General features: G+C 40.2%; 1 protein-coding gene across 3 annotated transcripts in view; it reads left to right on the forward strand.

Moving 5' to 3' along the window:
- The window catches only part of SVIL (supervillin), a 190,144-nt gene that overhangs the window by 80,891 nt on the left and 86,182 nt on the right, over nucleotides 1–23,071 (forward strand). For all 3 annotated transcript variants that reach the window (XM_021719136.1, XM_008071246.2, XM_021719137.1), the window contains exons 3-4: nucleotides 12,371–12,428; nucleotides 18,295–18,386. The gene's annotated coding sequence lies outside the window, so the exon portion shown is untranslated. The remainder of the gene's footprint in view (nucleotides 1–12,370; nucleotides 12,429–18,294; nucleotides 18,387–23,071) is intronic.

Here is a 23,071-nt window from a genome sequence, read left to right on the forward strand (position 1 = left end):
GAGGGCAGGAACACACTCGGCCTGCTGGCTGCCTTAGCATTTGTGACTTCTAGTAGGTGCAGAAAAGAAGGGAAGAGTTCCTGGAGATGGAGTGAATATACACTGCAAGAGATAAGAGAGGTATGGGCCAGCCAGCACAGGGGTGACATCTTTGACATTTGTTAGGTACTGACTGAGCATCCAACTAGAAAGGATATGCAGGTAACAGAAAATATCAGCTTGCAGTGACTGGGCATGGTGGCTCACACCTGTAATCGCAGTGCTTTGGGAGGCCAAGGCAGGAGGATCTCTTGAGACCAGGAGTTGGAGATCAGCCTGGGCAACATAGTAAGACTCGCATCTTTTAAAGCAAAACAAAACAAAAGAAAACAATACCAACAGGAGAAAAAAATTAGCTTGGCACATTGGTGAGTGCCTGTAGTTCCAGCTACTTAAGAAGCTGAGGTAGGAGGATCACTTGAACCCAGGATTTCGAGGCTGCTATGAGCTATGATCACAAGCCACTTGCACTTCAGTCTGGGTGACAGAGTGAGACCCTGTCTCTAAAAAATTTCTTTAAAAGTAGCCTCCAATTCACATCTTTCTCTCAGTCACTTTGTCTCACTAGCTTCAGATAACCAGAGACATGGTGGCTGGCCGGTTATGGCTGCTAACAGAGCCCAAGGCCCAGTTAGTGGTGTTGCCAGCCACAGACCGGAGCGTGACGCAGGGAGAATCACAATAATGAGTTTCATCATATATGCACGTACACATGCACACATGTATAAGAATGTATGTGTATATGTGCATATATACACATATATACTGGGGTGCCCCAAAAATGTGTACACATTTTAAGGGATGTTATCTGTGTATTACTTTTCTCACTTATCAGAAATGTCTGGACCCTGATGGTAACCACTTTGAGCACCTCTTGTCATTGCAGAAGACAGACAGTATATATTGAGTATTACAAAGATGACACAGTTTTTTCCTTTCTTAACGTGTGTACACATTTTTTTGGCACCCTCTGTATATATGTTGGCTATGTTATTCACTGTGTAGAGTCCCCCTTCCAAGGCTGAAATGGTGAGAGGCATGTGAGCCATGAATTAGGAAATGACGAGCTAGTCCATCTCTGTTCCTGAGGAAATGTTTTCTCACTGCCTGAAGACCATACATCATACCTTATTCCAGCCTCGGTGTCTGGAGTGACAAGATTCTGAAATTTCTTTTTCCCTTGGGCTTCAGGATGGCTCTGATGTTTCTTCTGAAGGGTTTCGTTGGGTCCATGGTACATGCCTTCTGAATGTTCCAGCTTCCATGCTGTGTGTCAGCTCTTCTTCCCAGCATACCCAGCCCTCCCCTCTCCATTCACCTATTGCCATCACTTCCTCCACAATTAAGCTCTCCAGTTACCTCCTCCAAGAAGCCTTCCTTCGTCACACTCGTCCCATCTGAGTATTCTGTTTTCCTGTTTCTTCCTGGACTTGATATCATAACTAGCTTGTATTGTTGGTTTTTGAACTTTGGAGCCTATCATAATCATATGGAGTAGAGGGGCCTTCATTTGTAACGAGCCCTCCATGTGACTCTGAAAGTCAACCAAGTTTGATGCCATTTGCCTTGTAGCAGATATTATACTCATTAGTGTAAACACCTCTTGCATCATTTCAGCAGATAGTGTAGAATGTGTCTTTGATCTTTTTTGTCATCACCTTCCCATGCCACCCGCCCTGTGGGATGAGATCTGCTTTCCTGGTGTTTACTGCACATGAAAAAGCTATTAGGAATGTGAAATCTCATCAACACCCCTCCCTCCTCCATCAGTGTGCTGGGAATCATTCCAAGGGCCTGAGTTAGACCTGGGTTCCAGCTCATGTCACCTGTGGAAAACATGAGTGACATCAGGGATGGCGGGTTGCTGAGTTTTTCTTACGTGTTCATGCTGAGTATTGCTGTTGGGGTTGCCACTGTTATTTGTTAAGATGTCCTTCTGAGGACAAGGAGGGCCAGACATTATTTTATTCAAAGCTCTTTCCTTCTAGTCATTCAAGTATTGCTCTAGAACCGCTGTGACCTATTAGATATCAACAGTTACTTTAAATACTTCCTTGTCTGCCATCTGGACTTTTAGCCTCATAAAAAATTCTTACATCTGATAATTCAGTGTTTCCTTGCTTTTTCTGTTCATGGGTAAACCATCAAAAATTGACCCTTGGGTGATGAGAGTTGGCAGAAGCTTTCTCTGGCCTCCCTGAGTGACTGTAATGCTGGCAGCCCCTCCCCTCGGCATGAGGTTTTCTCCTCCATGAGAGGGGCAGGTCTCATGAGGCTCTGAAGGCACTGCTGCTATGCCCTGTGATATCCCAGGACAGCACTGCAGAGTTTATGCCGTGGATACAGTTATGCTTATCCGGCCAGCCACTGCTTGAGCCCCTTGGGGGTCGGTGCTTTGAGCAGGTAAGAATCATTCTTGGTGTCTCCCTAACCTCACAGGAATGGGGGGCTGGTCACAGGGCTGTTGCTGTCCAATTGGCCATAACTGTACATTTTACTTTATATTGTGCTAAAATATACATGGGGGTGGACCCAAAAGAATGGAAATTATCTTTTATAGAACAAGCCTCTGGTAGTACAGGCTTCCTCCCCCAGGTAAGTGTTCTAGGAACCCACTGGCATCCCATCTGTATACGGGATAGCTTTGTTGTGAGAGACTGACTGCGCTTGGCTTCACTGAATTTTTTATTGGAGATTCTTTCAGTGTGTTTGACCATTTCATGATGGGTGATTTTCAAGCGCACCCGCCCACACTGTGCTGAGTTTCAGCAGTCTTTGACCAAAAACAGTGTCCCATCCTCTCTATTCACCTGATCGGGCCCCGAGTAACTTTTTTTGTTGTTTGTTTCCCCGGATGAAAAAAGGTCTCAAAGGGAAACATTTTGTCATGTGGAAGAGGTGACACAAAAAATGGCAGAAGCACTAAAAGTTTAGCAACAAAATTGACAAGTCCAAAGGCTGTTTTGAGCGGTGGAAAAAACATTGACCAGTGTTTTGCATCAAATGGAAAGTACTTTGAAGGTGACTGAAGTTTAAACATGTAAAAATAAATACACAATTTTTTATAAATGAATTACAGATTTTGGGGAGTCTCCTCTCAGATATAACCTAAAATTTACCATTGTAACCATGTTTAAGTATACAGTTCAGTTACATTAAATTCACATGAGTATGCAGCCATGACTACTATCCATCACCAGGACTTCCTCATCATCCCAAACTGAAACTCTGTATGCATTAAATAGCTCCCCATTTTTCCCCTCTCCCCAGCCCCTGACAACTGCCATTCTGCTTTCTGTCTCTGAGTGTGACTACTCTAGTGACCTTATATCAGTGGGATTATATGCTATTGATCCTTTAGTTACTGACTTCTTTTGCTTAGCATAATGTCCTCAAGGTTCAACTACATCGTAGCATGTGCCAGAATTTCCTTCCTCGTTAAGGCTATATGATATTCCACCCTGTGTCTATTTCAATGTACCTTTTTTTTTTGAGTTGGAGTCTCCCTCTGTCGCCCAGACTGGTGTGCAGTGGCACGCTCCCGGCCACCGTAGCCTCGACCTGCTGGGCTCCGGCGATCCTTCCGCTTCAGCCTTCCAAGTAGCTGGAACTACAGGCGTGCGCTACCACGCCTGGCTAATTTTTTGATTTATTGTAGAGATGCGGTCTCGCCAAGTTGCCCAGGCAGGTCTCGAGCCCGCGGGCTCAGGGAATCCACTCGCCTCAGCCTCCCAAAGTGTGGGATTACAGGCTGAGCCCCCGAGCCCAGCGCAATGTACCTTTTAAACACAGAACTGAACTTTGTTCTTCATTCTGGCAATCAGTTGGCCCTCCTCACTTCCTCTGAGGTACCTGGAATTTTCTCCCAAGAATCCATAGCTATAGATTTCAGAATCAGCTAAAATTAAAATGATTCTAGATAATTTTTACTACAAATGTTAACATTTCTCTTTTAACATTATTTGAAAGACATTAATACATCTTTTAGGGTATTGCAATAAGCCTTTTCTTTAAAAAATAATGCATAAGTATAGAAAGGCTGGCATGGTTTTCTTTTAATGCATCTGCTAAAAAAATAGCTGGGAGTTGTAATATTTCTTATTGAAAGTACTTTTGCCTTTTCATCTCCCCATACGTGGCCTGTTTTAAATTACCTTGTGTAGTGATGTAACACAAATTTTTATTGGCAGACTTGTCCAAAGTATTACTGCTTACCAAAATCACAAAGCATTTCGCAGCGTACACAGGAGGAGAATTAGACTAAAATGAGAGATCTGGAATGTCTGAACAACCAGTGATATGTGATAAAAGGGAAATGAAAGGACCCAGTGGACTTTCCACTGGGGGATTACCTCATGTCACGCAGTTCTGCCCCAGATTAAGGGTCTATACACATAAATAAAATCCACCCAAGAAAATGAGAATACCATTTACGACTGTTTCTAGCATACAAAATACTCCTTTACTAGGCTATAAAAATATATCCTATGCTTTGGAATTTCAGTATAGCCGTCGTCTTTAATAGCTTATAGTAGATTTCATTAAAATCATTTCTCTGGCACGTCTTCATTCTAGAAGTGTATTATTATTGATAACTCATAACAGTACTTATTCAAACAACAGTTAGTGTAAGTTCACACTACCCTGTATTGCTCATTTAAATTCCCGCTCAGGTGTAAAGAATAAGATGACACCTGAGACCATCATTGCCTCCTCACCAGAGAGTGGACTCCAGGCTGAGTGCTCTGGGACCGTAAACTTCCTGAGTTCCTCAAAGCCTGCTAGGGAGATCCTACTACTATATTAGAGATAGGTACACATATCTAATACCATGTAAACCAAAACATTAATTCTCTCACAACTCAGAGATAATTCTATGCACACTTTTCCTTTTATGTTTTTTAAAGTATCTGCAATAAGCATAATGTACTTCTGTAATCACCAAAAACAATTACATCTAAATGAGAAGATGAAGACAATAGGAGCTCTTAAAATACCCAAGGTTTAGACTTGGGCTAAAAGTCTGGAGAAAATCCGGTTATGAATGAACCATGCCCACGGGCCTACGGCACAACATCAGCCCATCCAGTTCTTCCAGCAGATGCATTCTCTTGGCTACAAATTGAGGAGTTGACCTAGGCAGTCACCAGAGTCCTTGGTAACACAAGCACAGTGTAGCTCAAACATGATACCAGCTGGACACAGAGGGACCTGGATCAGTGTCCCCAACCCTGCCTGCCAGCACTAACTTCACCTGTCAAAATCCTTTTATCCATTTTCTTATTATTCTTACCAATGAAACTTTAACTGCTCAAAAACTTTTACTGTCTCCTAGCTAAAAGATCCTAAAAACTCAAGGGACAACACCCAGAACACTCATTTCTAGTACAGTTCCTGACTCAAAACAAGTGAACTATAAATCCTGTTGAATGGATCAAGCAAGCAGGCAAACAGGCAAGCCATGAAGTCCCTTCTGTTCTTATATTCCTCGTGTTCTTAGCCAACTCTGTTTCTTGAGTAGTTTGCGTACATCAGGATAGTTATTCCTACTCTCTCCTCAACTTGAGACTCCTCCCAAAGTCCACCTTGTGTTTCCGAAAATATGAAGCGATGATGTGGAACAATAATTGTGTGCAGGGAGAAACAGGAAGAAAAGGTTACAGCTTTGCTGGGGACATCACATAAAGGTAGACTGTAGTCCGACTCTTGACAATGTCGGTATGAGTCCAGGTAAGAAGCATTGCCTCCCAGATCACCAAGGGAAAAAGAGAAGGTGGTGGATGACAAAGGGTTGTGGTATTTATCCCACAGGGATTGTAGAGTGTGGGTTACAGCTGTAGCTCAGATGACAGGGAGGCTATTTGGGGAGCTGGTCCTCTGTCAGCTGTTCTGGCTGGTAGTACTCACGTACCCCACAACATGAGTGGAAACTTCCTTTAGGGGTTGTCCTCATGGAGGAGAAAGTGGGAGCAAAGCCAATGAAAAGGAAAATAGCCAAGTACCCTCACTGGCAACCAGCCATTTTCCACCATGACTCGGGTGCCCATCTGGTATCAAATATGAGATACGTTGTGCTGCAGATGATCAGGGATTTTGGTGATTATCTCGGTTGACTCCTCAATTTTAGCTAAGAAAATGCAGAAGAACTGGGAAGGTTGATATTGTACTTTTAGCCCGTGGGCCCAGTTCATTCACAACCAGAATTTTCTCCTGAACTCTTAATCTAAGTCTAAGCCTTGAGGATTGTTTTGGTGATTACAGAAGAATCATGCTTATTGTGGATACTTTTGAAAACCAAGAAGGGAAAACATGAACAGAGTTATCTCTGAGTTATGAAGGAATATTAATGCTTTGGTCTATTTACTTTCTTAGATATGTGTGCATATCTCTAATATAACATAACATTAAAGGTTTCCCAAATCACAGGTTGAGTTTCAAACCTGATTTTCTTGTGCAATTTATTTACCCAGTCTTCTATAGTCTCCCTATGTGGACTAATTTCAGTTTTATACAGTTATAAACAAAACCGTGGTAAACAACCTTGTGTGTTCATTTATAGTAATTTCCCTGTGTACACTTCCAGAAATAGAATCACTATGTCATTGTTTCCTACACTCTTCAAAGTTGATAGTCACATCCGTGTCTTGTCCCTCTCCAATAAGGTGGGAACATGGGGAAGGGAAGGAAGAATTATAGAGTCATCAAATTCTCCCTTTTTCACACACCCCCTCAGTCCCCCAGGGACACTGACTTCTGTCTTTAGGGCCTCAGATATGTCCTGGTTAGTCACCTCTGGTTTTGAGGAACATCTACGGATCAAAAGTTGACCTAAAAATTAGATGAAGTTCATGAAAAGCCACCAATAACTGGCCTGACCTCTCCTTCTAGGGTGAGGTTGACCCCTTTACCAGTTGAGCCAAGGTTGATTATAGGGCTGGAGGACCCTGTGACCTCAATCCAGAACAAGTTCACCACAATTGCCCTTGTAGTTTGTGTCCAGGCTGATCAGGAATGTGTGAAATGTTCTTGAGAGAGTGAGAGGATGTGGCTTTTCAGCCTGGCACTGCCACAGCACAAGCTATGTGTAGTTGAGGGAGTCATCTGACATTTTTCTACATGAAGAGCAGGTGACCAGAAAGGCCTCGTTGCCTCAAATTTCCCCAGTGTCCAAGGTTTTGGATTCACCAAGGTTTGATTCACTTGTCCCAGTGATACCACTTTGGGACGTTAGCATCTCAGTGGCCTACTCATAGATGCTTTCTAGTCCTCCAGGTCTCTTCCACCCACCATCCATGTATTATGATATGTCATGATGTGTACCTAGGCATAATATATGTTTCACGAGATGACATGACATGTTCTGTGATGTGTTCCATGACATGACATGGTGCATTCTATGATATTACCATGACAATGACCTCCCTCAGGCCCTCTCAGGTACGCATGTATGCCTCCTGTGCTAAAGAATTTTTGCATACCCATCTACTGGCAACTTAGATATTTGCTTGTTTTCTTCTTAAAGATTAAAACTTCGTATTTTACTTGGATAAAGAATTACTCCTGAATATTGAAGACTCTAGTGCTTTGGACATGGAAAAGATTCGTGTTTCTAAGGGGACACAGTGGCAAAGAACTTTATGCATCGTGCATCCCTGCTGAGCTGGCAACTGAGTGGTGTGTCGGGGAGGGAGGACACCACCATTGGAGAGTTAATTCACATGCCTTCTCCCAAAATTGAAGAAAGTCACTGTCACAGCTGGGCATGGTGGTGCACGTCTGTAGCACCAGTTGCTCAGCATGCTGAGATGGTATTTCCTGAGCCCAGCAGATGGAGGAGGCTTAGTGAGCTGTGATCCTTGTGATCATGCCACTGCCCTCCAGCCTGGACAACAGAGTGAGACCCCAACTCAAAAAAAAAAAGTTACAGTCACAGCTTAGGATTTCCTCTGCAGAGAAATGAGATACATTAACTTGCAGAATGATGTGAGGAAACGTTTGACTATTTTGAAGCTTCCCTGTGTGAATGAGTTAGCCAAAAATAGTAATAATAATTATTATTTATTGTAATTATTAGAGTGTAGATGAAAAATGTTCATGAATACTTTCTATTGGTGTCAAATGTAGATTTTTCTTCATGATCTTATTTGGTTTCCAATGGATAGGATACTTAAATAGTAGATTAAAATTTATATCCATAATTTGATGAATAATTTTGTGTTTTCTCCCTTCAACAAGTGATATTTAAATCAGTTTGCTTTGTATCATAATTGATGGGTGAGGCAAATAATTCCAGTAAGACTCCATTGTCAAGTTAAAAAGGATATCAAAAGTGTTAAAAATTCCATACTAGAATTTCATTTAAAAAAGTTGAAACAGACTCATTCCTTAATAATAATTAAAAAGAGTCCAGACACTGTATCTTATGCCTGTAATCCCAGTGCTTTGGAGGAGCTGAAGTGGAAGGATTGCCTGAGCCCAGGAGTTTGAGACCAACCTGGGCAACATAGTGAGACCTCATATCTACCAAAAAATAAAAAATTAACCAGACATGGTGGCTCACACCTGTGGTCTCAACTACTCAGGAGGCTGAGGCTGGAGGATCACTTGAGCCCAGGCGTTCAAGACTGCACTGAGCTATGATCCTACTCCAACCTAAGTGACAGAATGAGAATTTGTCTCTAAAAAAAAAACAGAAAGAAACATTTAAATTCTTTTAGGACAATTATAACAGTATTCTATAGGAAGAGTAGTTTTCAGGACTATAAATGATGACAAGCAAGCAATACTGTGTTTTATAAGCTGTTAAATTCTTTATAAAGGATAATTTGTCAATATACATATTATTTCATCTCGCTCTCTATTTCCAGAATCAGTTGCATTCACCACTTGCTACCCTTTCTCTTCTCCTTCTATTACTCCTTTTTCTTTCTTCATTCCTAATTATCTGTGACCTTACAATGAAGGGTCCACCATCGTTATCCACAGTAGTTATGATGTTTCTTGCTGAGTTTTTTCAACTACTTGCCATAGTTCGTCCCGATTTTATAAAAGTTAAAGTAAAAGAGAAGTTTAAAAGATGCCAAATGCTATCACAGGTCCATGTAGTAACTAGTGTGCATGTACCTTATGGTTGTGCTTTAATTAGTTTGGCATATAATTCTTTATTTTCATCTTAGGCATGTTTGTGTTTTAGAAATCAGTCTAAGACTGGATGCTGTGTCTCATGCCTCTAATTCCAGTACTTTGGGAGATTGAGGAGGGAAGATTTCTTGAGCCAAGAAGTTTGAGACTAGCCTTAGCCTGGGCAACATAGTGAGACTCATCTCTACAAAAACAATTAAAAAATTAGCCAGGCATGGTGGTACACGCTTATAGTTCCAGCTACTCGGAAGTCTGAGGTGGAAGGATTGCATGAGCCCAGAAGTTCCAGGCTGCAGGAAGTTGTGATGGTGCCACTGCACTCCAGCCTGGGTGATGGTGAGACTCCAACTCAAAAAAACAGAAATCAGTTTAAATGGATCTGGTTTAAAACAGGACACTCAATATGTGCCATCATTTTAGAATGCAATCTCTAGCTTTTAGAAGAGATTATCTCATGATTTTCTGTGGTCACTCAGCAAACTTTTACTGCAGGCCTACTATGCACCAGATATAGTGTTCAGGACACAGAGTTAAATTCAGGGTCCCTGCCTCTGGGTGGGGTGTGGTTAGTCTCCATCTTGATCCCATCTCCCCAAGATCCTATGGCTCCATCACCTACTAGTTGTCTACCTGGGAGCAAGTAAGTTATCTAGCCCTATTTCTTCAGCTTGGAAATAGGGCTGTTTCCCTTGGTTCTTTTAAAATGTCTTGTTTAACTGTAAAATTGTCAGTCTGTAATTACTGTGAATTTTTCTTGGAATTGCATTATCCCTGCTTGGACCCACCAGATACATGTTGCGGTTTAAAATAAGCAGGGGGCAGTCTAATAGGCAAAACTTAACAGCTTCTGTCTCAAATTAAAATTTTTGAACTTCTAGTAATATCTGCCCTTTCTTTTCCCACAGTTTCACTCATATGTTGTTCATAAATCTTAACTCTTAAGTATGAGTTTTTGGCCCTCTGTTAGGTAAAAGACTTCATTTAACTTAGCCAAAGCCAAACACTTGGAACAGCCTGCAATAGTTAGGCAACTTCCCTTCTTCCCAATACATGGAGAGTCTCTGTAGGTTTGTATGTTGGTGTGTGTGTTTGTTTGTAGAGAAAGGAGGCATTGTTGTTTTACTCCTCTGATGATGCTGGTTAGGTTCAGTTTGCCTGCTTGGTCAAGGCCCATGCCGTGTTTCGGCGTAGCTCTGCTGTGCTAATACCGTGTGCCCATCACTGGGCTTCAGTCTGTTGCAGCATCTCCAGGCCTCCTTTCTGCTCATAATCTGATTACGGGGTTTGAGCTGTTCCAGCCTGCAGCCTCTCCCTCTGCATTTACCATGCACTCAAGGACATGAGTGCCTGGTCGCTGGAGCCCTGCACTGTGCAGGATCTCAACCCAGTTTTGCTGAGACCAGCCGAAGGTCACTGCTGGTTGAGAATTAGCTGTCAAGCAGTCTCCGTGGCTGAACCCTCTATGCACAACCATGATCAGAAGCCCAGGCTTTTCCAGCTATTTGGAAACTTTCAAATTCTCGGAGAAACAAGGTAAGGCAAGAGAAAGATTAACTGTATGGATGTGTGGATGTGATCACGTAGCAAATGCCGTGGAATCTTACATTTCACTCTGTATTCTCCTGTGTCTGCTTAGTGCTTTTCTCAAAGGACACTTTAAATATCTAATTGAGTTTGTAAATGAGCTTTTCTTGTGATTGCTGATAAATGTGATTTTTTTTTTTCTGTTAGTAAGTTACAGCTACTTTTAGAGCTTTTTTAAAAGCACTAAAGCTTCTTTATGCAGGAAAAATTGCCAATGAAATTGGAATGCCCAAAACTGTGGATTGAATTCTGGATGTGCTGCACTTTAGCTAAAATATGTTTCTAAACCAAGTACTATATATACTAAGTTATTTCCAGTAGGCAGTGGTGAGTGTCTTTTTATTAACTCTTCATGTAGGACAGTTTGGAACAAGATTCTGTCTTTTTAGTGGCTTCTGTCTGACCCCAGAGGAAAGTTTGTGTTTTCAGCTTAACTACTGAAGTGTGGTATGCGTGTTCAGTTTACTGATGGAACGAAAATGAATGTTGAGTTTATTTTGAATATCATATTTAAAACTCAACCCTAAGAATAAAAAGTATTTTCTAGCATCAATGCACTATTAGGAAGGGATTTCAACAATTCAGACCTCAGATTCAGGAATTTTCTTCTACAGTATTTGATAACTTTTGAACTGAGTTCTCTTTCTTTAAATGCATAGCAAGAAACTTGTATAATTAGGAGAAAAGCCTGGATTTTTAATTGACATTATACCTTTCGTTTCATTGTATTTCGCCAGTTGGCTAGAGATTCCAGATTGCAGGACTGAGGATGTATTTTGATGGATAATGAAGTGTCAGCATCTGGTATATTTTGTACCTCTTTTTCCTCAGACTTCTGCCCCTAAGTATTAAGCAGTAAAAGACACTTCCTTAGGGGAAGAGGTTTTTGTAAGTGGTCTGCTTGTGGTTTTCTTAGTGGACAAGTGGTTAGTATGCCAAAAGCTATAAAACAGATTACTTGCCATTAGACTGGTTATAAATTTTGTCTGTGCACCTGGATCTGATTAACTTGTTCACTCTGGATGTGTGTTTTTCCTGTATGGAATTGTTACCAGCTGTCTTGACATGATATATACCTTGTCTTCAGAAATAAATAAATGATTATTTTGTGGTGCTGTTCTTGTTGAGATTTTAACGGAAGCGATAAGGCTGACCACCCCCACACCTCTTCCCTTAAAGGCATCCCAAACACATCAGGAAAATTACTTTCAACACTTCCGGCTAACTTGACAAAAATTGCTTAATTATTTTCTCTGCTTTTCCCTGAATAAATGTCTATGTTATTCCATGTTTAATTACTGTGAGTTCTTCTTTTTCTTAACAAATTTAAATGATAGCATTGAACTATTACAGAATTTTTTTTTTAATTCATGGAGTATGTTGGGTACTTTTTAGAAAAGGAAAAGTAAACGTGCCCATGTAAATTGTATACATGGAATTTGATTCTTAGAAGGTGTCGTTTTTGTATTTCTATTTTTTCTGTGGTTAATAGTTTCCTTTTTCTTAAATTATACATTAACAGAGAGTTTAAAGAATTTTTTCTCACTGAATTTTTGTTAACTTATTGTGTAACTATTTCAATGTTACATTATTTCTTTTCCCTTAGATTTCAGCAAGAAAAACTTAAGCTTCATTGGATTCCCACGACAAAGAAAAGTTCCAAGGTAAAGTGGCATTTGCTCAAGGAATCTTGAGTTTTGAAGATTTGTAGTAGCTTTTAGAATTTTTCTCTTAAATTCCTAATTCATGAGTTGAAATGCTTGGCAATATGTTTTTTCTTCAGAGTTAAATTTATTAAAATATATGAAGTAAAAGATTCTTTTTGTACTTAGTGCCATTTATGAGAACTGTTTGGAGAACAGAATATTGGTGTCTTCTATAATTGCAAACTTGTAAAAAGATATTCTCTTTTCTTTCTCACACTTGACTCTAAGAATGGGATATCTTTTTGTAATCTGTCCATCAAAGAAAGGAACTCGATTTTTTTAAAGAAAAGGTTTAGCCTTGTCCCCACTTCCACCCCTCCCTCCCTACTTCTCTTCCTCCCACCATCTACTCACACACCCATATGAATTCTGGTTATCTGGGTTTACCACTTTTCTCTTAACTTTCTGCACTTCCAGTTCTCTTGACTGCGGGATATCATGGGTGCTAATTTGATTCACCTAATGTGCTAAAACTCCATGACACATCATCATTGATGCAAGACAATGTGAAAATGAGTAACTGTGCCAAGCACAATACCTGTATCTCGGGTGCTTCTTAGTAGACCATGGTTGCTCATAAGTTGGATATTTGCAAGTGGAGGCACAAAAGTATCATTCCCTACACATGCTGGCATGGATCTCAACCTATACTCCTTTATGCTAGGAGGACCCACCCCCTCATTCCACTCCAATGCTCTTGTGCCTAATGTATTTATGACATTGTGTCTTGCCTAAAAAGGGCTTTGTGTTTCAATAGCATTAGAATAAACAATTGTCTCACTCCTGTCTTCATCATGCTGAGCCTGGCTCTGCGTTCAGAAATGGCAGAGTTGATCTTGTGAACACACTAGACAGGATGAGTCTTTGGCATGTTACATCCACACCTAGGGACAATTAGAACATGGGTGATCCAGGGTCATCAGGAAAGTTGTCTTACCTGACACATGAAATCTTACTTTCCTAATGCTTGGTGCATCCATATTTATCTTTGCTATATTTTTAACAGAATCTGAAGCTTATTTCCTATATGTCCCTAGCAGATTGGTTTAACTATCATAGAGCTATTATAACACATGACCAAACTAAAGAGAGACAGGAAAGCATTGCTTATTCAAGGACAAGAAAGCATGAAACATGGACATCACACACTTTAGGGGACAGAGACTCAAAGGGACACAGCTAATCTGAGATTGTGGGTATTTCTTCATGTATGCCTATTAAATTTATAGCCCATTTGGGACAGTGCTGAGTGTACAGGAGCCTGTCTCCTTAAAGGAAATCTAGTCAACCAGACACCAGCTAAAACAGATGAAAATATGAGGTCATAGAGTTTATTCTCCCATGTCTTGTCATTTCAGCTACAGTAATGAGCAGATTGCGAGGGAAACTTCCCCCATGTGGTACTGGTGGTCCTTGTAATAATAGTAGCATATCCCACATGGTAAGAGATGGAGATAATAACAGCAGAGAATTCTGCTCCCCCTTTAATAAAATCCCCCCTCGTTGCTACTGCTAGGTCTTTAAGTAGGTTAATGGGACACATTTAAAAGAAAAATTATCATGGAAGCAGGGGGCACACTCTCCTCAGGTTATTGAAGCAGAGGGAGGGATGGAGGGAGCAAGGTGAACATTATGAATCATAAAGAAGCAGCGCTGTTTTCAGAGGGGAGAGAGCTGGAAAAAGAAATCCAAGAGGTGCTTCTTACTATTAGAAAGTGAAATTATAATTTTAAAAAATTAAGTCCACAGCTTTTACTTTAGTCCTATTTAGAGAGATGCTTTTCCACTGAAATTGAGGCACACACTTTTGATTGAGCCATAGCAACACACCAAGGCCTGCAGAGATTGTCCCTGTGAGACCTCTTGTCTAGGAGGGGTAGGAAGGATGACTAAGGAGGAAGAGCTGGAGCTGGTCACGTGAGTTAGGAGCGGTCCCACCAGTCATATGGTGCTCTGAGTCAGAAAAGCAGAGAGGAGAGTGATGTAAGGGCTTTTTGGGGTGTTTACATTTCATCAGCCATTAGATGATCAGAAAAAGTGACTCACTGACGAGTGGTCCAGAGCTCTGTACTAGGATGTCTTGCCTGTATTTTCACTGCTGAGTAGTGCTCTCGGCTGCAGAAAATTTCAGGGAAGAAACATGATTTTTGTTTTATAGAAAAAAACTGATTTCACATATGGGTTTAAGGGGTCTTGCAACAGTCGCAACATGCGGCACTCCCTACAGCCAGAGCCACACTTTCCAACCCAATCTGCTTGTTCTTCCTGTCTGTCCATCGACTTCCTCAGATGTTACCAGGCATTTAGCAGAAACATGGGAGCGAGACAAGAGGAACAGGCGCCAGATATAAAAACAGCCATGTAGATTCCAGTAATAAAAGTATAGAAGCTGTTGATTTTTAAATTTCATGACTTTATAAACATTTACAAATATGCTAATCTCATACATGTGCACAAGGTGAGCAAGGGTGATGGGGAGCGATGTGTTCCCAATTGTATACTACTCCAGAAATGAAGGGAGGGAAGGAAGAAGAAAGGAGGGAAGGAAGGGAGGAGAGAGAAAGAAGAGAGGAAGGAAGAAAGGGAGGGAAGAAGAAAGGAGGGAGGAAAGAAAGGAAGAGAGGGAGGGAGAGGAAAAAAGAAGGAAAGGGTTTATAACTGCTATTACTGAATATATGCCCTTCTAATTATTCTTGTTTTTTGTAATGATTTTTGCTCCTCCTTGATATCATAAAATATTTCAGGGTGAATTGTAATATACATATGAAGTGTTTTGTTATAGTCGTTCATTTATTCAACTGTATTTGTTTATTATTATTTATCTTTTTTTTTGGAGTCTCACCGTATTGCCCAGACTGGAGTGCAGTGGCACACTCATGGCCACCACAGCCTCAACCTGCTGGTCTTGGGTAATCCTTCTGCCTCACCTTCCAAGTAGCTGAAACTACAGGCATGTGCTGTCACGCCTGACTTATTTTTCTTGATTTATTGTAGAGATGGTCTCATCAAGTTGCCCAGGCTGGTCTCAAACCCGTGGGCTTAGGCAATCCTCTCACCTCAGATTATAGGCATGAGCCACTGTGCCTGGCTGCATTTGTTGATTTAAAAAAAAAAAAAACTCTAAAGTCAATAATTTTAAATAAAATTGATTAAAATTAAAATATTTTCTAAAAGCATAATTTACAAAAAATTATAAAAACTCTGTAATGACACTTGTAATACATGAAAAGAACAAATAGGAAAAGAACAGTATGGTAGGAAAAGAAAAATCAAAACTGCATATTATAGATTTGGTGCTGGTTGGGATAGACACTGGGCCAGGGGACTGTTCTGACAAGATGAACAGCTGTCTGAGGTTCAGACCAAGAGCCCGACTGAGCCAGGATACTAGCAACGAGGCTAAAGAGAAGAGAATGCGGATGGCAGGAGCAGTGTGCAGAGTGAACTGTGTTGAGAAGCATGAGCGATTTTCCTCATAGATCTTGTGTTTTCCATTGGTTTCTGACCAGCTGTTAAAAGGCTATATTTTATACTGGTGCTGACATCAGTTCAAGACAATAAATGCATATGGAGCTGAGATACGAGGGTGATGACTTGTAAACTCCACTCTGTGAACTTTGGAGTATTTAACCCAGGGGTAGTTGCTTAGGGCTTCATTGGACTTTTTCATAAACAGAGAGGTAGAGGAAAATAGAGACATGCAGATGCTTATTTTTGAAAATATAAGATAACATTTGTACCCTAAGATCAGTGGCCAAGAAGGTAAATATTTCAGGGATTATATTATTTCACTTTAATATAGAATTGTTTTCCTGAGATGAATTTAGTTTCTCAAAGAAAATACAGAACTTTATCGAGATATTTAAATTAGATGTTAAATCATCATTAAAATAGCATACTGCTCCTTAGATAGGGTACATTTCTGCAGGTGTGACTTTTTTAGTTTTATACTAAATCAGACATCTGAATAAAACACTGAAAAATATTGTCACTGCCTTACGATTCACTATTTAGAAGTCGGCAGTAATTCTAAGTTTTTGACTAGGTAGGTGTGTTAGGATCTTCAAGCCAATCTGGAGTGTGGTTTATAAACCTAGTCATTCCCAAGATTTTTTATTAAATCATGTGAATACTTGACACTCATGTTTATGAATATAAGCTTTACTACATTTATATGCAATAACTGAGATTTCAGATGGGCTTGGTTCTGCAAAGATGCGATGATAGATTATTTTCAAATGTGTGAAAGTTCCTTTCAGTTTAATTTTTATATGGGGTACAGGTTATTTTGTGTGTTCACTTAGATAGTATCAACCTCTTCATTGGCCCCTATGGAAATATACCCCTACACATGGAAGGGAAGGTCAGCTTCACACTGAATGTTTTTTTAGGCCTTTCACCCATCTGGTGGTCATAGTGGTTCCCTGTCTCCCTAAATTTGTTTTCTTCCTTCAAGGCTGCAGCAGCATCTGCCCTGCCCTTCTTCAGCACATTCCTGTCAAAAACCGTAGAGCCATGGGTATAGCAGTCTTGGGACAACAACGCCTAGTATTAGAGCAGGAGCTAGAGTTGAATCTTGTCTCCTCCTCTTATTAAATACTGTCTTTGGGCCAATCTTGGGGCAGTTTCCTGTGCTGCAGACTGAGGTTGATCCTGGTTCCTGTGGCGTGCTAGAGCTGATGTGGTGCCTCACTCCCAACTCTGAGCTCATTGAGTCCCATGGGTGGCTTCCGCCGTGGTGGGAGTACTCACACCACCTGTCAGTATGCAAAGCAGAGGCAGTTCATGGAGGGCCAACTGAGGGGGCAATCATAAAACATTTATCAACACACCATTAAGTAGTTCAGACCTCATAATATTTGGGGGAGATAATTGAGATGATATCTGGGGTATATGCTCAGGATGGGGGAAAGTACATAGTAAGTGCTCAATTCTTCTTTTTTTTTTTTTGAGTTGGAGTCTCATTCTTTTGGCTAGGTTGGAGTGTAGTGTCACAAGCATGGCCACTGCAGTGTCGGCCTACTGGGCTCAGGCAGTCCTTCCGCCTCTGTCTCCCGAGTAGCTGGAACTACAAATATGCACCACCAAGTCTGGCTAATTTTTTTATTTATTGTGGAGATGAGGTCTAGCCAGGTTGCCCAGGCTAGTCTGGAACCCATGAGCTCAGGCAATCCTCTCGCCTCGGCCTCCCAAAGTGCTGGGTTTATAAGCATGCGCTACCAACCTGGCTCAATTCCTTTATTATTCTCCCCTTTCATTTCCTCCTTTATTCCAAGACAAGTCTTCATGAATCTTCCTGACCTTTTGACTGTGCTTTGATTTTTTTATTGTATTTGTTTCTGTATTATATTTGAGGTATTTGTTACTTTAATAGAATTTTAACACTGAGGGACAAGCATATATAGATCATCTAGACAAGTTGCTGTTTTCTGAGGAAGAAATTACAGCACAGAGAGGTTGAGTAATTAATTCAAGGTTACACAACTGTTCATGGTCTAGAAGAGATTGTCAGTCTGAACCAAGGCATACGACTCCCAGTTTTCATCCCCTACACACTACTTACCCTTTAAAGACTGCTATAATGATTTATTATAGTTGCCACACACAAAAAAATCACAACACATATTAACATAAATACAAATAAATGAAAAAAATTACTAGTTAACTCCCCGGTATACAATGTCTTACTTGTGGTCTACTTGCACATATTAACTGTAGGTGACACAGGCATAATTTTTGTGTTGTGCATTTTTTTACTTAATATGATATATCTTGACTTAAATTGACTTTTTAGACACTGTATTAATGGAATAATTTTTTTTAGCTTTCAGAAAGAGCTTTCACTTGAAGATAAAGAAGAACTTGCTAACTACAAAAGAGGAATCGATGCTAAGCTTTTAGCTGCACTTCCTAAAGGTGAGGCTTTCGCCAATGGTTAGCCTTGTCCTGGCGTGGTCGCACTGTGCCGGCTGATTTCTTTGAGAACTCTCTCACCGAGCCCCAGGTTGTGGTCTCCTTTCGGTCCCGTCCTGCCTCATCCAAGAGTTTGCTTCAACTCATGAATGTCTGTCTTGCATGTGCAACCCTCACCTTTCTGCTCCTTCTTTCTTTTTAATTTTAGGCATCCTCAAGTTTTCCCTGGAGGCTGGTGTGGCAGGAAAGGCAGGGAGGGTAGACTCAGCCTGACCTCTTCTCTCTTCTGCCTTTAGCCTTCTCCAAGGGCAGTGAGTTCTGCCCATTTCTTCTCTGTCCACTCACTCCAGCTGCCTCCAGAGGCTGCCTCAGGCCTCTTCCCATTGTTAGGGCTATTACACTTAATATCCTTTAGCTCCCTGTTGGGCTATAAGTAGCTGTGCAGACTCTATGTGTTCATCTTTCTTCTTTCCCAAGCAGGCTCTCACACATGTCTGATGAGTCACTACTTCCACTGGTAAAGGTGCACGTGCAGGAAAATATTTGCACCAACCATAAGTCACATCCCCTTAGTTTTGCCTGTGAAATGATGTAAACATAGCTTGGACTTTGTTTTCACCAATGGTAACACTAGCACAAGGAACGATCATTTAGTACCGGCGCAGGAAATGTCTTCATCCCAAGTGAGCTGTGTAACCCCTTCTTTAGAAGAAACAGGGTTGATAGAGGGGTGGATTTTTTTTCTGCTCTGAAACAAAGAAAAGAAAAACAAAACAAAACAAAAAAACACCACATACAACATCGAGCCCAAAACAAATTAGACCAAAAGAAGAATTCTCTTACAAGAAGCTAAATCCAGCCTAAAAGGCCTCTGACAAATTGGAATATATCCTGAGGAATTGAATGGATGATGTGCCCAGACATAGTCTGATGAGAATGGATATTTGAAAGACTCCAGGAATTTGGCCTGGTGAAGAAAACTTAAACAGGGACATGTTGCAATTTTCAAGTACTTACAGCACTGTCAACCGAAATATAGCCTTATTCTGTGTTGCTCCAGAGGCCACAAAAGAGAATAATGTGTAGAATTACAAGGAGGTAGTTGCAATTTCATTTGAGAAAGAAATTCTGAGCCTTCATGGTACCTGGAAATGCAGTGGACTACACTGTGGTCTCCTAAGCTGTCCCTGGTGAGCGTTCAAGGGAAAGTCACAGATGGTCTTTGTGGCCAGGGTAGGATGGATGCTGTCAGAAGGTTCCCCTGTGGATGGGTACACAGAGTAGCTGTGAGATAGAACAGTTCTTCCAATGTTTAGGACTCTCTATGAAAGACAAAGAAACCCCAATTAATCTGAGCCAAACTTGTGTTTAAAAATCTAGGCAGATGATCAAAACAAAGTATAAGAATGAACAGATTGATATTAGCAATAGCTGAGAAGGATTGACTAGTTAGGCAAAGCTCTATATAGCAAAAGTTGTTTCCCCCAGTCTGTAGAGTCTCTCTTTTTCTTTCTCATGCATCCTGGTTCCTTTTTTGATAAATAATATCAGAGATAATATTATGAGCAGAAAAATTAAAAATAGTATGAGATGCTAGGTTCCCTAAAGTTCAACAAAGTGTAACTTCCTGTGCAACAACATTTAAAAACACCTAAGTTTATTGACCAGTTGTATTAGAAAATGTATCAGAATTGATTATAGAAATTTAATTTTCACCAAAGTTTTATATATTAACCAGACTTGTTTCCAAATTCACAAGCTCCCTTAACTCTTTCAAGCATGCGTTAGAAGCACCAGTGCCCCTCTCCCCTGGACTTCATCCAAATTCCGCAGTCTTATTTTATATCTCTTTACTTTTGATGAATTTGGGTTGGGTAGGTATAATACATATACATTTGGAAAGACCCATCTATTACCAGCAATTTGTTTCTCCATCTCAACAGATACATTAATGATTTTACTAGGTCCTGGCAATGTAATGTTTAAAAAGGAATTGATTATAATTTTGTTTTAATGACATTGAGTTTTATGTTCGTTTATAAGATTACGAAGTCTCTTTCTGTTCATTTAATAAGGGATTCTTGCTCTTGTGAATCTGAACATTACAATGTTCATTGTTGTTCCTCTAAGGGACTTCTATAGTCATGTATCACAAACAGTAATATAGGGATTAAAAATCTTTACCTATTTATGGTTATGCTATTAAAATGGATTCTCCGGCCAGGTTTAGTGGCTCAGCCTATAATCCCAACACTTTGGGAGACTGAGGTGAGTAGATTGCCTGATCCCGCAGGTTCCAGACCAGCCCGGGCAACTTGGCCAGACCTTGTCTCTGCAATAAATGAAAAAAAAAAATTAGCCAGGTGTAGTAGCACGTGCCTGTAGTTCCGGCTACTTGGAAGACTAAGGTGAAAGGATCCCCGGAGCCCAGGTTGATGCTGGGGTGGCCGTGAGTGTGCCACTGTACTCCAGCGTGGGCAACGAGTGAGACTTCCACTCAAAAAAAAAAAAAAAAAAAAAAGGCCGGACTGAATGACTCAGCCTGTAATCCCAGCACTTTGGGAGACCGAGGCAAGTGGATTGCCTGAACCCGTGGGTTCGAGGCCAGCCCAGGCAACTTGACAAGACCTTGTCTCTATAATAAATAAAAAAATTAGCCAGGCATGGTAGCGTGCGCCTTTAGTTCCGGCTATTTGGAAGGCTGAGGCAGAAGGATCACTGGATCCCAGTAGTTCGACACTGGGGTAGCCAGGAGCCTGCCAGTGCACTCCAGCCTGGGTGACGGAGTAGACTCCACCTCAATAAATAAAATGGATTCTCTATTGAAAAATCATGAAATGGACCCAATTTATTACTCTATTTAGCAGCTTTATTAAGATGAAATGCAAAAACCATGCAATTCATTAATTCAAAGTATATAATCCAGCAACTTTTCATGTAGTCACAGAACTGTGCATCCATCAGCAAGATTTTAGAACATTTTCATTACTCCAAAAAGAAACCCCATACCCTTTTACCATCAACCCTCCCCCTTATTCCTCTAGTTTGAAATTACTTGTTTTATAAGCTGCTTGTCTTTATATTAGTGGCTGCCATCCAAGTGGAAAAGTTAAAGGGCATTACTCCTGTGGGAAGATCAGTATTCAGAATATTCCAGATCTGGCCTATGTTCTTAGGCTGTCAAGTGAAGGATGAGAGAGAAGTGTTCTTGGCAGTACCCCACCACTTACTTTTCTTTGGAAGATTCTACTGTACTCACATTTGGAGGCCTGAATGCAACAATATCTTAACCAAAAATCTTCTATTTCTTAGAGCTAATTGAAGAAACTATGTTTCCCAAGAAAAGCACCTAGCAGATCAAATTATCCAGAATATTGGTGTTATATAGTCTTATTGCAAAGTATGTTAGGTAATTAAATAACTTCATGAAGTGTTATAGCTCTGCTGTCAAATTCCCTTAAATTGCCTTACTTGGAAATTGGTCAACCAATTTTTGTCAGAAATAACTAAAGATATATTCTCATTGAATCCATATTGCCACAGAAGTACCACTGCAGATTACTCAAATAAGAGTAATAGACCAAGAGAGCAGGTATAATAAGGGCTAGGTCAGTGCATGTACAATCTTCATGTATTTGAAAACAATTTCTTATTACAATGGAAATTAGGTCGGACATGGTGGCTCATGCCTGTAATCCCAGCACTTTGGGAGACCAAGGCAGGAGGATTGATTGAACCCAGGAGTTTAAGACCAGCTTAAGCAACATAGCAAGATCTCTTCTCTACAAAAAACAAAAAATTAGCCTTGTGTGGTGGGACATGCCTGTAGTCCCAGCTACTCAGGAAGCTGAACTAGGAGGATCGCCTAAGCCCAAGAGGTCAAGGCTGTGGTGAGCCATGATCATGCTTGGCGATAGAGACCATGACTCCAAAAAGAAAAAAAAGAAGAAATTAGGCCATAATGATTAGTATTACTAAAATTGAACCACTTATATGAATTGTCAGCATATAATCAATTGAATTACAGCCATTTAATTTTTAAAACCTTTTTTATTCCTTATCTTTAGGAAATACACACTGAAGAATTTGGAAATAAAGGGGCATCATGTTGCATTGGCATCATGTTACTCTTAAGTGGTTCAGAAAAAATACTACGTAAACGTGCTCACATACATACATATATGCACATATAAATATACTTCTGGAGATAAGAAAAAGGATAAAATGAACTAAATGTAGTGAATTGTTAACATGTTGTGAAGGATGTCTTTTAAATTTTCTGTATGTCTGAAATTATATTAAATTTTTTTTTTAATTGTAAAAGAAAACCATCAAGATTATAAATCAGAAGATGACATTAGAATTGTAGGTAGTCTCTATAAATGAAACAGTGGAGTTGCAACATAGATTTCTACAAGGGTGACTTCTATCCATTTTTTTTAGTATTAGCTTTACACTAGTATTAACATTTTAAAATATATTATCAATAATAATGTAAAACAAACATATAATTATACATGATGTTACATGTTTGTTTTACTAATTTTACTTTTCAATTGTAGACTTGGGGAGAAGACCAACTCAAAATGTTTCCCTTTTACTTCCTTTTTGTCTTGCACAGCTTTCTTTCTTATAATCTTATGTCTGTAGGAATGAGGCAAGTCTTGGTAATTGAAAAATATATTGAT

Source organism: Carlito syrichta, unplaced genomic scaffold (genome assembly GCF_000164805.1).
Source record: "Carlito syrichta isolate Samal-C Ts95f unplaced genomic scaffold, Tarsius_syrichta-2.0.1 Scaffold314254, whole genome shotgun sequence".
In the NCBI taxonomy this organism is placed as follows: Eukaryota; Metazoa; Chordata; class Mammalia; order Primates; family Tarsiidae; genus Carlito; species Carlito syrichta.